We start from the raw sequence: 13,964 nt of genomic DNA on the forward strand, positions 1-13,964 counted from the left end.
CATACTCATGCTAGTATGTCTCAAAGAGTCTAGTTTTGACCTATGCGGTTCCCTCATGATAGCTCTAAAGCCTCACCCAGATTTCTCAAGCAGTAGTACAGTTAGAGACTCTCTCAAACTTAGAAAGGGAAAGACTTGAAAAGATAACACTATGAGCCTTGCTATTTGCATTGTGTTGGTCAATCTACTCCTGGCCAACATGAGCAGCAAGCACCTCGTAGTTAGGATCCTCACAAATCTCCAAAACTCACCAATCGATGCCCTAAAGATGCGCAGACATGCGAATCTTCTAGTAGTGGTAATTTGTTCCATCGAAGTGTGGCAGTTTGCCAGAACCATGCTCCATGTCACCTTTGTGGATCACGGACCAATTAAGGTGGAATGATCTTTAACCGGCTCCGATACCAATTGAAGGACCAGAAATGGTGATGCCAGATTATTTAACTTCGGCAATGCCTAGCAACGTGATCGCGTATATGGATCCAGAAGGTGGTACACGAGACACAAGAATTTATACTGGTTTCGAGTGCGATGCGCACTAATCCCTACTCCAGTGGTGCTACTGCTCTTGTATTCGTATACTCAATTACAGGGGCTATTGCTCCTAGCTACGATGTAGATTGGAATGGTGGAAGATGGATGATGTCGATCCCAAGCCCGAGGTAGCTACCCTCCTTTATATAGGCATGAGAGGTAGGGTTATAGGAAGGGTGATCGGGCTAACAGATTGTGTTCCTAGTTTGTTACAACAAATTGATATTAGCTATCGTCTAGATATGCCTGCCTTGGTTTACCTTGATCTCAACATTGGTCGACCGTGTTTGCTCTTGTGGGCCTCCTCCTTGATGGCTGCTGGGCCGATAGCTTGGCGATGGTCATATATACGGGTAGTGTAGGTAACCCTAGCCCATATCTCTGACGGTAGCCCCCGTAGGACTTAATGATAAGCTAGCACGTATCTTCAAGCCTTTGGGACATTGCAGTCTCCCCTGTAAGTTCTGCATACTGTGAGTACATAGTGAGCATCTTCGGGTGCCGAAGTTTCAAGCAGCACAGCTAGATATTCCCAAGTATTCAGGAGCCAGTATGTTGTTGTTCAAGTACCAAGAGCATTTCTCGGGTAGCGAGAATCTTCTTCAAGCATCGAGGGAGGCGGTGGTACAGCGTAAATCATGGAACATTGTTCCCCAGCAGCTAGAAGTGCCTGGTTCAAGTGGTGCACTCCATATCGGGAAATGTGGTTTCCTAGGCATAGCCCTTAGGACGTTGTTAACGTTGCATTCAGGTGGTGTACTCGATAACCGGAAGCATAGCCTCTAGGACATCATGGATGCCATACTAGGGTAAAGAATACCACTGTACTCGAGAAGTTGGTTCCTGATGTATTCTGGTATGTAAATAGTGGTTGCGCATCATTAAGTCCTAGTTGTTAAACATTAATGAGGATGGGGTAGATGCACCTCCATCACCCGTGCGGCACTATGCCAGTTGATTTCAAGAGTGACCTATTGCATGTCATTTGTTAATGAGCACTAAGGGCGTCATGTTTGAAAGGTTCTAATGGCTCGAGGGGGTGAATAGCCTATAAAAATTTCTATAGTAACACTAAGCTAAGTGGTTAGATAATTGTGAAGCAAAGCGAGTGTTGCGCTAGCCTACTCAAAAAGCAAGCCTCCTATCCACAATTCTAATTATCTATGATCTCTAAATCACACAAGAGGCTAAGTCACTATCACTAAGTTAGTGAGCTCTCAAAGACTAACTAAAGAGCCTCACTAACCACTAGACAATAAACAAGCTAGCTCTCAAAACTAATTACACTAAAGAACTTAGCTACACTAAGAAAGCAAATGCACAAGAGAGGTAGGAGGGTTATACCACCGTGGCAAGTGATCAATCACAATATATCAATGAATACCAAAGAAATCCTCGGAGACAAGATGACACAATGATTTTCACCGAGGTTCACTTGCTTACCGGCAAGCTAGTCTCTGTTGTGGTGATTCACTCACTTAGAGGTTTGCGCGCTAATAGGCATCACACACCTAACCCGCAATCGGGTGCCGCACAACTAACACAAGAAGATGATCACACAAGCCACGAGCAATCCACTAGAGTACCTTTTGGCTCTACGCCGAATAAAGGTCAAGAACCCCTCACAATCACCATGATTGGAGCCAAAGACAATCACCTTCCTCCACTTGATGATCCTTGCTGCACCAAGCCATCTAGGTGGCCACAACCACCAAGAGAAACAAGAGAAATCCGCAGCGAAACATAATCACTAAGTGCCTCTAGATGCAATCACTCAAGCAATGCACTTGGATTCACTCCCAATCTCTCAAAGATGATGAATTAATGATGGAGATGAGTGGGAGGACTTTGGCTCAACTCACAAGGTTGCTATGTCAATGAAAATGGCCAAGAGAGTAAGCTAGAGCTGGCCATGATGCTTAAATAGAAGCCCCCTCAAAATAGAGTTGTTGGGTCACATAAGTGATCGTTGGACTCACTGGTACGGGCCGTCGAACCATCTGACGCTTGGTCCAATGCCCTACCGCGTCCACTCATGAGCTGCCATGCGTCCCATTTGAATGGAATCTACCATTGCCACCAATGGTCGCCTTCCATGCGTTGATCACCATTGTCGGACCTAGGCCTCGGACCCACCATCGGACTCCACCCGGGGAGGGTCCGACGTGGTCCAGTAAGGTCCAGAGAAAGCAAAAACCCTCGGATGCTGGTCTGACACCGACCATTGGACTTAGGAGTGAGTCCGACACTGCCACATGTCGCGTCCTCACTCACACGCATGCGCGACACTGAATGAACATTGCGCATGGTCAATTTGATGCCCCCACGAGCCCTAGCCCGATGCCACCACGCCCGCGCTGCTGCACCAGGGTTAGCCATTGGACCCAGCCAGAGGCCGCTCCAATGCTCAATGAAGCAGGGTATGACGCCCCTATTTCAACACCTTTTGATTTCCAACTTCACCACCCTTGCTCAAATGTGCCAACCACAAAGTGTATCACCTTGTGCACATGTGTTACCATATTTTCACAAACATTTTCAAGGGTGTTAGCACTCACTAGAATCTAAATGCATATACAATGAGTTAGAACATCTGGTGGCACTTCGATAACCGTATTTCACGATGAGTTTCACTTATCTTAATAGTAGGGCTATCTATCCTAAGTGTGATCAAACTCGCTAAGTGTCTCGATCACCAAAAACAAAGAGCTCCTATCAATTATACCTTTGTCTTGAGCTTTTTTCTCTTTCTTCTTTTCCAAGACTGAGCATGATCATCACCATGGCCATCACCACTATCATCATGATCTTCATCATTTGCTCCACCACTTGGAATGTGCTACCCTATCTCATGATCACTTAGAGTAAAAGGGTTAGCACCTAGGGTTTCATCAATGCACCAAAACCAAACTAGAGCTTTCAATCCACCCCTTTTTGGTAATTGATGACAACCCTTTCACAAAGATATGAATTGAAATTCAATTGAATCCATGTTGCTTGCCCAAGCATAGTTACCATGTGTAAAAGGATTTGGACAAGTTTCATGAACCTGGATTGGTAGCATTAGCTCCCCCAATATATGTGCTAAGAGTTTAGAATGAAGCTTGCACATATGCATAGATTGAAGTTGTGGGAGTGCGATGTCTACCAAATGATCCTAAGGTATAAGAGATGGACCTTTGAAGCATGATACCAATCGGAGTGCACCAATCATACCATCCTTAGCACCATGGTTAGTTAGATATCACTTGAAATCACTTGCTAAACACAAACACTAGATACTTCATGAGATCAACATTAGTAGCAAGGCTCTAGTACCACTTGTGAAAGCAAAACAAGTAAGCAAGGCATATCTAACTATCATCCTATGCATGCTAGTTTTTCATTTCATCATTCACGCCTACAACTAGCATACACCACACAAGCATGGAATTTTAAATTAAAACTTGTGCCATGCAAGCAAACATATGAAATGCTCATTCAAATGTATCAATCAAGTTTATGAGCTTGCTCCCCCTACTTGTGTGTTCAAATTTTAATTGATCCCCATACTTTTATATTTCTCCCCCTATGTCAAAGTTCTCCCCCTTTGTCATCTTTTCATTATCTTTGTGCATTATTTCTCCCCCTTTGTCATCAATGACTACAAAGGTTCAATTTTATATAGGTTAAGATTATCAATGTCAATCAATGGGGTGAGAATCATTTTTTTTAATTTGGTTCAATCTAGAACACTTGCCAAAGATATTTAACTCGGTGTGATCCAAGGACAAGCTTCTTTGCTCCTCGTTTCAAGGGTTATCTTGACTATGTTGAGTTAAACACTTATAGCTTATTTTCTAGATCAAACACTAGGATCACAAGCCCACAAACATGTCATATGCTACCACTAGATCAAGTCAAGCATAGAAGCAATAGTGGTACCATATAAGCATTAGATTCATTTGATTTTCATGAATGGGCTTACAAAACATGAGGAATGACTAGATGCACTAAACATGTCCTTAGCAAAGGATGTATGCATGCCAATCAACTTTTACCTTGGTTGCTCGAAGGAGAGGCATGTCATATAAGTGGGGTGCATCAACACATATTTGAGAAATCCAATATGTTTAACTCATTCCTTAGCTTGCAAAACCTCTTCTTATCAAGTGGCTTGGTGAATATGTCGCCAAGTTGATCTTTGGTTCCCACACTCTTAATGCAAATGTCCCCTTTTTGTTGATGATCCCTTATGAAACGGTGGCGGACATCAATGTGCTTTGTTCATGCATGTTGAACTGGATTGTTGGTTAGATTGATAGCACTCTCATTGTCACATAGGAATGGCACTTTCTTGAACTTGATTCGAAAGTCATTCAAGGTGGCCTTCATCTAAAGAATTTATACACAACAACTACCGATGGATATGTATTCGGCTTCGGCGGTTGATAAAGCAACACTATTTTGCTTCTTTGATGACCATGAAACAAGTGATCTTCCCAACAATTAACAAGTGCTCGAGGTGCTCTTCCTTTCAACCTTGCAACCCACATAATCTGAGTTCGAATATCCAACTAGCTTAAACTTTGCTCCTTTGGGATACCACAAACCAACATTTTGTGTATGCTTTAGGTACCTCAATATTCTCTTTATAGCCATTAAATGACTTTCTCTTGGCGAGGCTTGGAATCTTGCACACATGCACACGCTAAACATGACATCTGGCCTTGATGCAGTCACATAGAGTAGGCTTCCAATCATAGACCGATACAACTTTTGATCCACCATATTGCCACTTGCATCACTATCCAAATTGCCATTTGTTCCCATTAGTGTACTGATGGCTTTGCTCTGATTTATGCCAAACTTCTTGAGTATGTCTTTGATGTACTTGCCTTGACTCACAAATCTACCATTCTTCAATTGCTTGCTTTGAAGACAAATAAAGTAACTCAACTCTCCAATCATGGACATCTCAAACTCATTACCCATCATCTTCCTAAACTCTTCATAAAAATCTTGATTAGTTGATCCAAATATGATGTCATTAACATAGATTTGCAACACAAACAAGTCCTTTCTAATCTTTTTGGTGAAAAGAGTGGTGTCAACCTTGCCCATTATGAACCTTTTAGAGAGTAGAAAATCCCTCAACCTCTCATACCATGCTCTAGGTGCTTGCTTCAAGCCATACAATGCCTTCTTCAACTTGTACACATGGTTGGACTTCTTGTCATCTTCAAAACCGGGAGGTTGCTCAACATAAACTTCTTCATTGATGTAGCCATTGAGAAATGCACTCTTGATATCCATTTGATAGAACTTAATATTGTGGGCACAAGCATATGCTAGCAAGATTCTAATTGCTTCTAATCTAGCAACTAGGGCATATGTTTCTCCAAAGTCAAGACCCTCTACTTGAGTGTAACCTTGTGCTACCAATCTTGCCTTGTTCATTACAACTATCCCATCTTGATCTTGCTTGTTCCAAAAGATCCATTTTGTTCCAATCACATTGTGTCCCTTTGGTCTCTCAACTAATTCCCATACTTGATTTCTAGTGAAGTTGTTTAATTCTTCATGCATAGCATTCACCCAATCAACATCCTTCAAAGCTTCTTCTATCTTCTTTGGTTCAATGGATGACATGAATAAGAAGTGCTCACAAAATGATGCTAATCTTGATCTTATTTGTACACCTCTTGAGGTACCTCTAATTATAGTGTCCAATGGATGATCCCTTGCAATATTGGTTGGTTGAATTATTGGAACATTATTGCTTGCACTTGCTTGCTCATTTGGTTGAAATGATGTACTAGCCACTTGATCTTCTTCATTGTCGTGAGAGCCACTTGTGCTTGCTTGATTTGTATCATCTTGCACATTTAAGTTAGAGAGCACTTGCACTTGATCATCTTCTTCATCTATCACTTGTCTTGGCCTCAATTCACCAACATCCATGTTCTTCATGGCATTTGAAAGTTGAATGCCTCTAACATCATCAAGATTCTCATTCTCATCTTGAGAACCCTTGGTTATATCAAATTCAACATCATGAACTTCCTCAAGAGTATTGTCGGTGTAGAAAGTGACCAACACATAAATATTTGTAGTTTTGCCGTATGTTGTGATCGGAGGTGGCCTAGCACTCAATGACACAGGGTTTATACTAGTTCAGGCAATATGCCCTATGTCCAGTTTGAGTCGGTCGGTGACTTTATTCCTGAGCCCAGGTGCTCGAAGTTTGTAGTGGGGTTACAAGCGAGAAGGAGAAAGATGAGTGGTACAAGAGGTTCGGTCGGACTTTGGTCGGAAGGGACAAGAGTGACAGGAGCTCCGCTATGAGCTAAGTGTTCAAGTGTGTGCTTGTGGTTTGAACCTGGCGGTTCTATGGTTGTGTACTAGTGACTTGATCGATCTAATGAATCCACCTATTGGGAGAGAGCACATCCCCTTTTATAGATGAAGGGGATGGCCTTACAAGTGAGAGGGAGAGAATACGTATGCTACTAAGCCTTGTCGCCCACGCCGGTGGGTATAGGATGATGGTAGGCGCCCACAATACTGTTGAATATCAGATGCACGTGGGAGGTCATGTTGTCTTCTTTGGGTATGGTAGACGTCGGCGCCTGCCATACTGTTGATACCCAGAGGTGTGCAAGGGGTTTTACCATGTTTGCCTAGTACGGTAAATGCCGGAGCCCACAAGACTATCAATGCCCAGAGGCATGTGGGGGAGCCTTATCATATGGGAGTCAATGGCACCCGCAATACTATAGGGGAAAATATCGGCGCCTACAACACTGCTTGCATTCTGTCATGTCAGAGGGGTCGTACGGTACTATCCTATAGGTATACAGGGTATGGTCCTCGGTATTGCGGTTGACTTGGGCGCTCTACCTTGCTTTCTCTATCTATTTCTTGGTCCTTACCGAGCGAGCATCCCCGGTTGGTTGGTCCCAGTCGGCTCTAATCGCGCCAGTCGAAGAAGAGCAGTGAGCAGGGGTTTGGCGCATCCCCGATCGGAGACGTGGGTCAGAGTCAGAAGTAGTGCTTTGGCTAGGCCTTCTGGTCGGAGAGGCCATCCGGAGACGGGCTGGAGACCGAAGCGAGTGCTCCGGTCGGAGAGGTGGGCCGAAGTAGGAAAACGGGCGCCATTCCTCCTCGGCCAGGCCTTCCAGTCGGTGATTAGATCGCCCCTCTGGCCTGTTGTTTAGGTACTTGGGCAAGCCCCTGAGTTGCGCGTTGTTTGCAATGTTGCCTGCTAGGCCAAGCCTCTGTTGGGAAGCCAGTCCGCGAGGGACCCTGGGTTTAGGAACCCGACAAGTACCACTTGCCAAATTCCAAACTCTATGCTTTGCTAGTGGTTGAGTATCCAAGTAAGAATCCTTCATCACATTTCTTGTCAAACTTGCTCAACCTAGTGCCTTTCCTCAAGATATAGCATTTGCAACCAAAAACACAAAAATATGCAATGTTGGGCTTTCTACCATTCAAGAGCTCATAAGGTGTCTTCTCTTTCAATGGGTGACAATATAGGTGGTTGCTACAATAGCAAGCCATGTTGATTCTTTGTCCTAAAAGGATTGACTCACATTATACTCACTCAACATTGATCTTACCATGTCAATCAAGGTTCTATTCTTCCTATCAACAAGGCCATTTGATTGTGGAGTGTACTTAGCCGAGAATTAATATCTAATTCCAAAATCATCACACAACTCATCAATTCTAGTGTTCTTGAATTCACTACCATTGTCACTTCTAACTCTCTTGATGGTTGTTTCAAACTTATTGTGAATGCTCTTGACAAATGATATGAATATTAGAAACACATCACTCTTGTCCACTAGAAAGAATACCCAAGTGTATCTAATATAGTCATCAACTATCATAGAGCCATATTTATTTTCACTAATGCTAGTGTATTATGTTGGCCTAAACAAGTCCATGTGCAATAACTCAAATACCTTGCTAGTGCTCATTATGCTATTCTTAGGATGGGTGTTTCCAACTTGTTTGCCGACATGACAAGAGCTACAAAGTTTGTCCTTCTAAAATACCACATCTTTCAAGCCTCTAACTAGATCATGCTTAACCAATCTATTCAATTGTTTCATTCCAACATGACCAAGCCTTTTATGCCATAACCAACCCATACTAGACTTAATGAACAAGCATGTTGACAATTGAGCTTCACTAGCATTGAAATCAACCAAGTATAGATTCTCATATCTAAAGCCTTTGAAGATCAAATTAGAGCTATCTACACTTATGGTCTCTATATCGTCTACCCCAAATGTGCATTTGAATCCAAGATCACACAATTGAGCCATGGATAGCAAATTAAAGTTTAAGCTCTCAACTAGAAACATATTGGATATACTCAAGTCATTGGATATTGCAATCTTACCAAGCCCTTTGACCTTGCATTTGCCATTGTCACCAAATGTGATACCATCATAACCATTGCTATCATTAGTGTTGATTGATTTGAACATTCTTGCATCACCGGTCATGTGTTGAGTGCACCCACTATCAAGAACCTAATGCCTTCCTCCAGCTTTGTAATTGACCTACAAAAGAAGATCAATTCTTTTTAGGTACCCAAACTTGCTAGGGTCCTTGAAGGTTAGTTACTAAGCTCTTTGGCACCTAAATAGCTTTGAGCCCACAATTGGTGTACCAACAAACTTAGCCTTCACTCCATTTACACCCTTGGTAAGCAAATAACAAGAATCAAACTTAATTGAGGATACATTAGTGTTCTTGTTCTTATTCTTGCAATATTGCTCTACATGCCCAACTTGCTTGCATCTATTGCAAAACCGATTATTGTTCTTCACAAAACTAGTCTTGTGAGTAGCAAAGGCCACCTTGCCTTTCTTGGAGGTATAGCCCAATCCCTATTTATTGAGAGAAAATCTTTGGCTACCCAAGCACTTTAGCAAGTGGGTCTCACCACCATAGGCATTGCCTAAGGCACGAGTGAACTCATTGACCTCCTTCTTCAAGGTCTCATTCTCAACCATAAGTGAGGCATCACAAGTAAAACCATCACTCATAGGTGAGGTGGAAGTGGATGATGAGCTACATGAAGGGTTAGCGGGAGCAACAACAATAGGCTTATAGAAAGATTCATCAATTATTTCACACATTAAGCCTTTGTCACATGTTACAACATGCTCCTTCTCATTTTGTTCATTAAGTAGAGAGGAACGAGCTTTTTCAAGCTTCTTGTGAGCCTTGCCAAGCTCCTCGTGGTCTTCCTTTAGACTCTCATAAGATGCATTGAGCTCATCAAAGGCTTGTTTAAGGGCTTTTACTTCCTTATGTAAGTCTTTGCATTCCCTTCTCTTAATGTCAAAATGTTCTTAAGCATCTTCTAACATGGCAATTCATTCATTTTAGTTGGTTCATCATCATCATCACTTTCACTTTCATTATCATATTCCCCATCACATCTATCATCACAAGTTTGTATCTTGGTGGCCTTAGCCATCAAGCAAGTCGATGGAGTGTCGAAGAGAGAAGGCTTCTTATTGATAGAAATGCTTGCAAGAGCCTTTTTCTTGGTGGTCTTGTCATCATCACTATCATCGTCATCACTTGAGGAAGCATCACTATCCCAAGTGACCACATATGAACCACCCTTCTTCTTTTTCTTAAAGGTCATCTTGTCCTTCTTCTCCTTCTTGTTCTTCTTCTTGTCCTTGTTGTCATCATCTTCATTTTCACTATTATAGGGGCATTGAGCAACAAGATGATCCGTGCTACCACACTTGAAGCACCTCTTTGCCTCATCCCTGTTCCTTGATGATGACTTCTTCCTTCTTTCACGATAGCCGTTCTTCACCGTGAATTTGCTAAACCTCTTCACAAAGAGAGCCATCTTCTCATCATCATCATCATCCCAAGAAAATGAGCCTTCATCTTCACTTGATGTGTCTTGCTTGTCCTTGCCCTTATATGATGTGGCTTTAAATGCCACACTCTTCTTCTTCTCATCCTTCTTCTCATCTTTCTTCTCCTTTTCTTCCTTCTCATCATTATCTCTATATGTGTCATCGGTCATCACATCTCCCAACACTTGGTTTGGTGTCATGGTGTCCAAACCACTACTGACTAGAATAGTGACCAATGTGCCAAATCTCGATGGTAAGCATCTCAAGAACTTGTGGGAGAAGTCATTGTCCTTCACCTCTTCTTCAAGTGCTTTGAGATCATTGACAAGCACTTGAAGCCTATGGAACATCTCCGGCACATTCTCATCTTCCTTCATCTTAAAGCTAGCGAACTTCTCCTTGAGGATATATGCTTTGGCACCCTTCACCGCTTGTGTGCTCTCAAATAATTCCTCCAACTTCTTCCATGCCTCATGAGTCATCTCAATGTTCTTGATTTGCTCAAATTTCCTCTCATCCAATGCATCATGAATGGCACTAAGAGCAATGTTATTATTTTGGAGTAGCACCTCTTCGGGCATTGGCAACCTCAATCTTGGTCTCCACCACCTTCTACACCTTTCTATTGATTGACTTGATGTATGCTATCATCTTAGCCTTCCAATTAGGATAATTGGAGCCATCAAATTGGGGTGGCTTCTTGGTGTTGTTGATTTGAGCCATTTTAACACTGAAGGTTGTTAAGCCTCAAATCACGGTGACCACGGCTCTGATACCACTTGAAAGGTCCTAATGGCTAGAGGGGGGTGAATAGCCTATAAAAATTTCTACAACAACACTAAGCCAAGTGGTTAGATAATTATAAAGCAAAGCGAGTGTTGCGCTAGCCTACTAAAAAAACAAGCCTCCTATCCACAATTCTAGTTATCTATGATCTCTAAATCACATAAGAGGCTAAGTCACTATCACTAAGTTAGTGAGCTCTCAAAGACTAACTAAAGAGCCACACTAACCACTAGACAAGACACAAGCTAGCTCTCAAAACTAATTACACTAAAGAACTTAGCTACACTAAGAAAGTAAATGCACTAGAGAGGTAGGAGGGTTATACCGCCGTGGCAAGTGATCAATCACAAAATATCAATGAATACCAAATAAATCATCGGAGACAAGATGACATAATGATTTTTTAACAAGGTTTACTTGCTTGCCGGCAAGCTAATATCTATTGTGGCGATTCACACACTTGGAGGTTTACGCGCTAATAGGCATCACACGCCTAACCCATAATCGGGTGCCGCACAACCAACACAAGATGAGGATCACACAAGCCACGAGCAATCCACTAGAGTACCTTTTGGCTCCCCGCCGGGGAAAGGTCAAGAACCCCTCACAATCACCATGATCAGAACTGGAGACAATCACCTTCCTTCGCTCGACGATCCTCGCTACACCAAGCCGTCTAGATGGCGGCAACCACCAAGAGAAACAAGCGAAATCCGCAATGAAACATAATCACCAAGTTCCTCTAGATGCAATCACTCAAGCAATGCACTTGTATTCACTCCCAATATCACAAAGATGATGAATCAATGATGGAGATGAGTGGGAGGACTTTGGCTCAGCTCACAAGGTTGCTATGTCAATGAAAATGGTCAAGAGAGTGAGCTAGAGCCGGCCATCAGGCTTAAATAGAAGCCCCCTTGAAATAGAGCCGTTAGGTCACATAAGTGATCGTCGGACTCACTAGTATGGGCCGTTGGACCGTCCGACGCTCGGTCCGATGCCCTACCACGTCCACTAACGAGCTACCACATGTCCTATTTGAATGGAATCAACCATTGCCGCCAACGGTCACCTTCCACGCGTTGATCACCATCATCGGACCTAGGCCTCAGACCCATCATCAGACTCCACCTAGGGAGGGTCCGACGTGGTCCAATAAGGTCCAGAGAGGGCAAAAACCCTCGGACGCTGGTCTGATGCTGACCGTCGAACTCTGGGGTGAGTTCGACGCTGCCATGTGTCACATCCACGCTCACTCACGCGTGCAACACTGAATGACCAGTGCATGTGGTCGGTCCGATGCCCCCGTGAGCCCTGGTCCAACACCGCTGCGCCTGCGCCGCTGTGCCAGGGTTAGCCATTGGACTCAGCTAGAGGCTAGTCTGACGCTCAATGAAGCAGGGTGTTGACGGTCACTAACACTCATTTTGACCATCAACATTCCACCCAAAAGCATGATATAATGAGGCTGCCCCAAAGTACTATCACATTTCTCCTAGTCATTTGTTTACCCTTAGTTACTAGAAAGATAAATGGGTCGCTCTCCCACCTAGCTATCTCTAGGTTAGCTTGGATTTAGTAGTTTAGTTTAGGTAGTTTACATTCATCCTTCACTATCATTCACCTACCTAGGATTAACTTTAGCCTTCCTTTAGCAAATCCAAGTCCAATTATAAATTCTAGCCTTCCGCCTTCCTGTGGGATAAATTATAAATTCGACACTCCGTACTCATCGAGCGAAGTGTTATGTGATAGTTCTGTGCACTTGTGGAATCCTCCAATAGTCGTTAAGAAGTACCAACAAGCATTTCTGGCGTCATTGCCGGGGAAGGCAACTGGCGTTAAATTTATAAGGCTAGATTTGTTGGTTAGGTTGTTTTTAGTTATCCTAAGTAGTTTATCCTTTTTTCCTCAAATCCTATCACTACCCTCCATGACCATGAGCAACAAATCCGTTCAGGATTTTTCTACACCCTCGGCTGCTAATGTAGCCACTGGACCCAATGTTGTCAATGGGGATGCTAACTTTGAGCTTAAGCTAGCATTAATAATGATGGTTCAAGCTACTCCATTTTGTGGGAAAGCCCATGAGGATGCGAATGCTCACCTCCAACATTTCTTGGAGATTTGTAGCACCTTCACCATTAAGGGAGTGAGCCAAGAGGTTATACGTCTTCGCCTTTTCCCCTTCTCTTTGTTAGGAAAGGCTAAGCAATGGTTTTACTCTAACCACAACGCTGTAGATACCTAGGACAAGTGTTCCAACGCTTTCTTAGTCAAGTTTTTTCATATAGGGAAGACTAATGCTCTACGCAATAAAATCTCTAGTTTTCAACAACTAGCAGATGATTTGATTCCCGAAGCTTGGGAACGAATGCAAGAGTATGTCTCTATATGCCCGTACCATGGCATGGAAGACTAGCATTTGATCCAGAACTTCTACCATGGATTAGTGCCATTAGATAGGAGCCATTTAGATGCTGCTGCTGGTGGTGCATTCTTTTCGCTAAGTGTTGCAGATGCTAAGACGTTGATCGAGAAGATGGTCTCCAATCAAGGATGGAGCGAGGATCAACTCCAACCCCGTAAATGAGGTATGCATTCAATTAAAGAAATTGACATGCTTGCAGCTAAGATGGATCTGCTCACAAAGCGAGTAGAACATTATGAGAATGCGAGTGCCCAAGAGACACTCAAAGCCATGGATTCCCACATGACTTGCGAAGTCTGTGGAGATGTTGGACATTTGGGCAATTC

At 43.1% G+C, this 13,964-nt stretch overlaps 1 non-coding gene across 1 annotated transcript; it reads right to left on the reverse strand.

The window, feature by feature from the left end:
• Window positions 1-13,510: 13,510 nt before the first annotated feature.
• LOC136530057 (small nucleolar RNA R71) lies at window positions 13,511-13,619 on the reverse strand. The gene has a single exon (XR_010777565.1). It is a non-coding gene; the product is annotated as a small nucleolar RNA R71 (small nucleolar RNA).
• Window positions 13,620-13,964: the final 345 nt, after the last annotated feature.

Source organism: Miscanthus floridulus, chromosome 19 (genome assembly GCF_019320115.1).
Source record: "Miscanthus floridulus cultivar M001 chromosome 19, ASM1932011v1, whole genome shotgun sequence".
Taxonomy (NCBI): Eukaryota; Viridiplantae; Streptophyta; class Magnoliopsida; order Poales; family Poaceae; genus Miscanthus; species Miscanthus floridulus.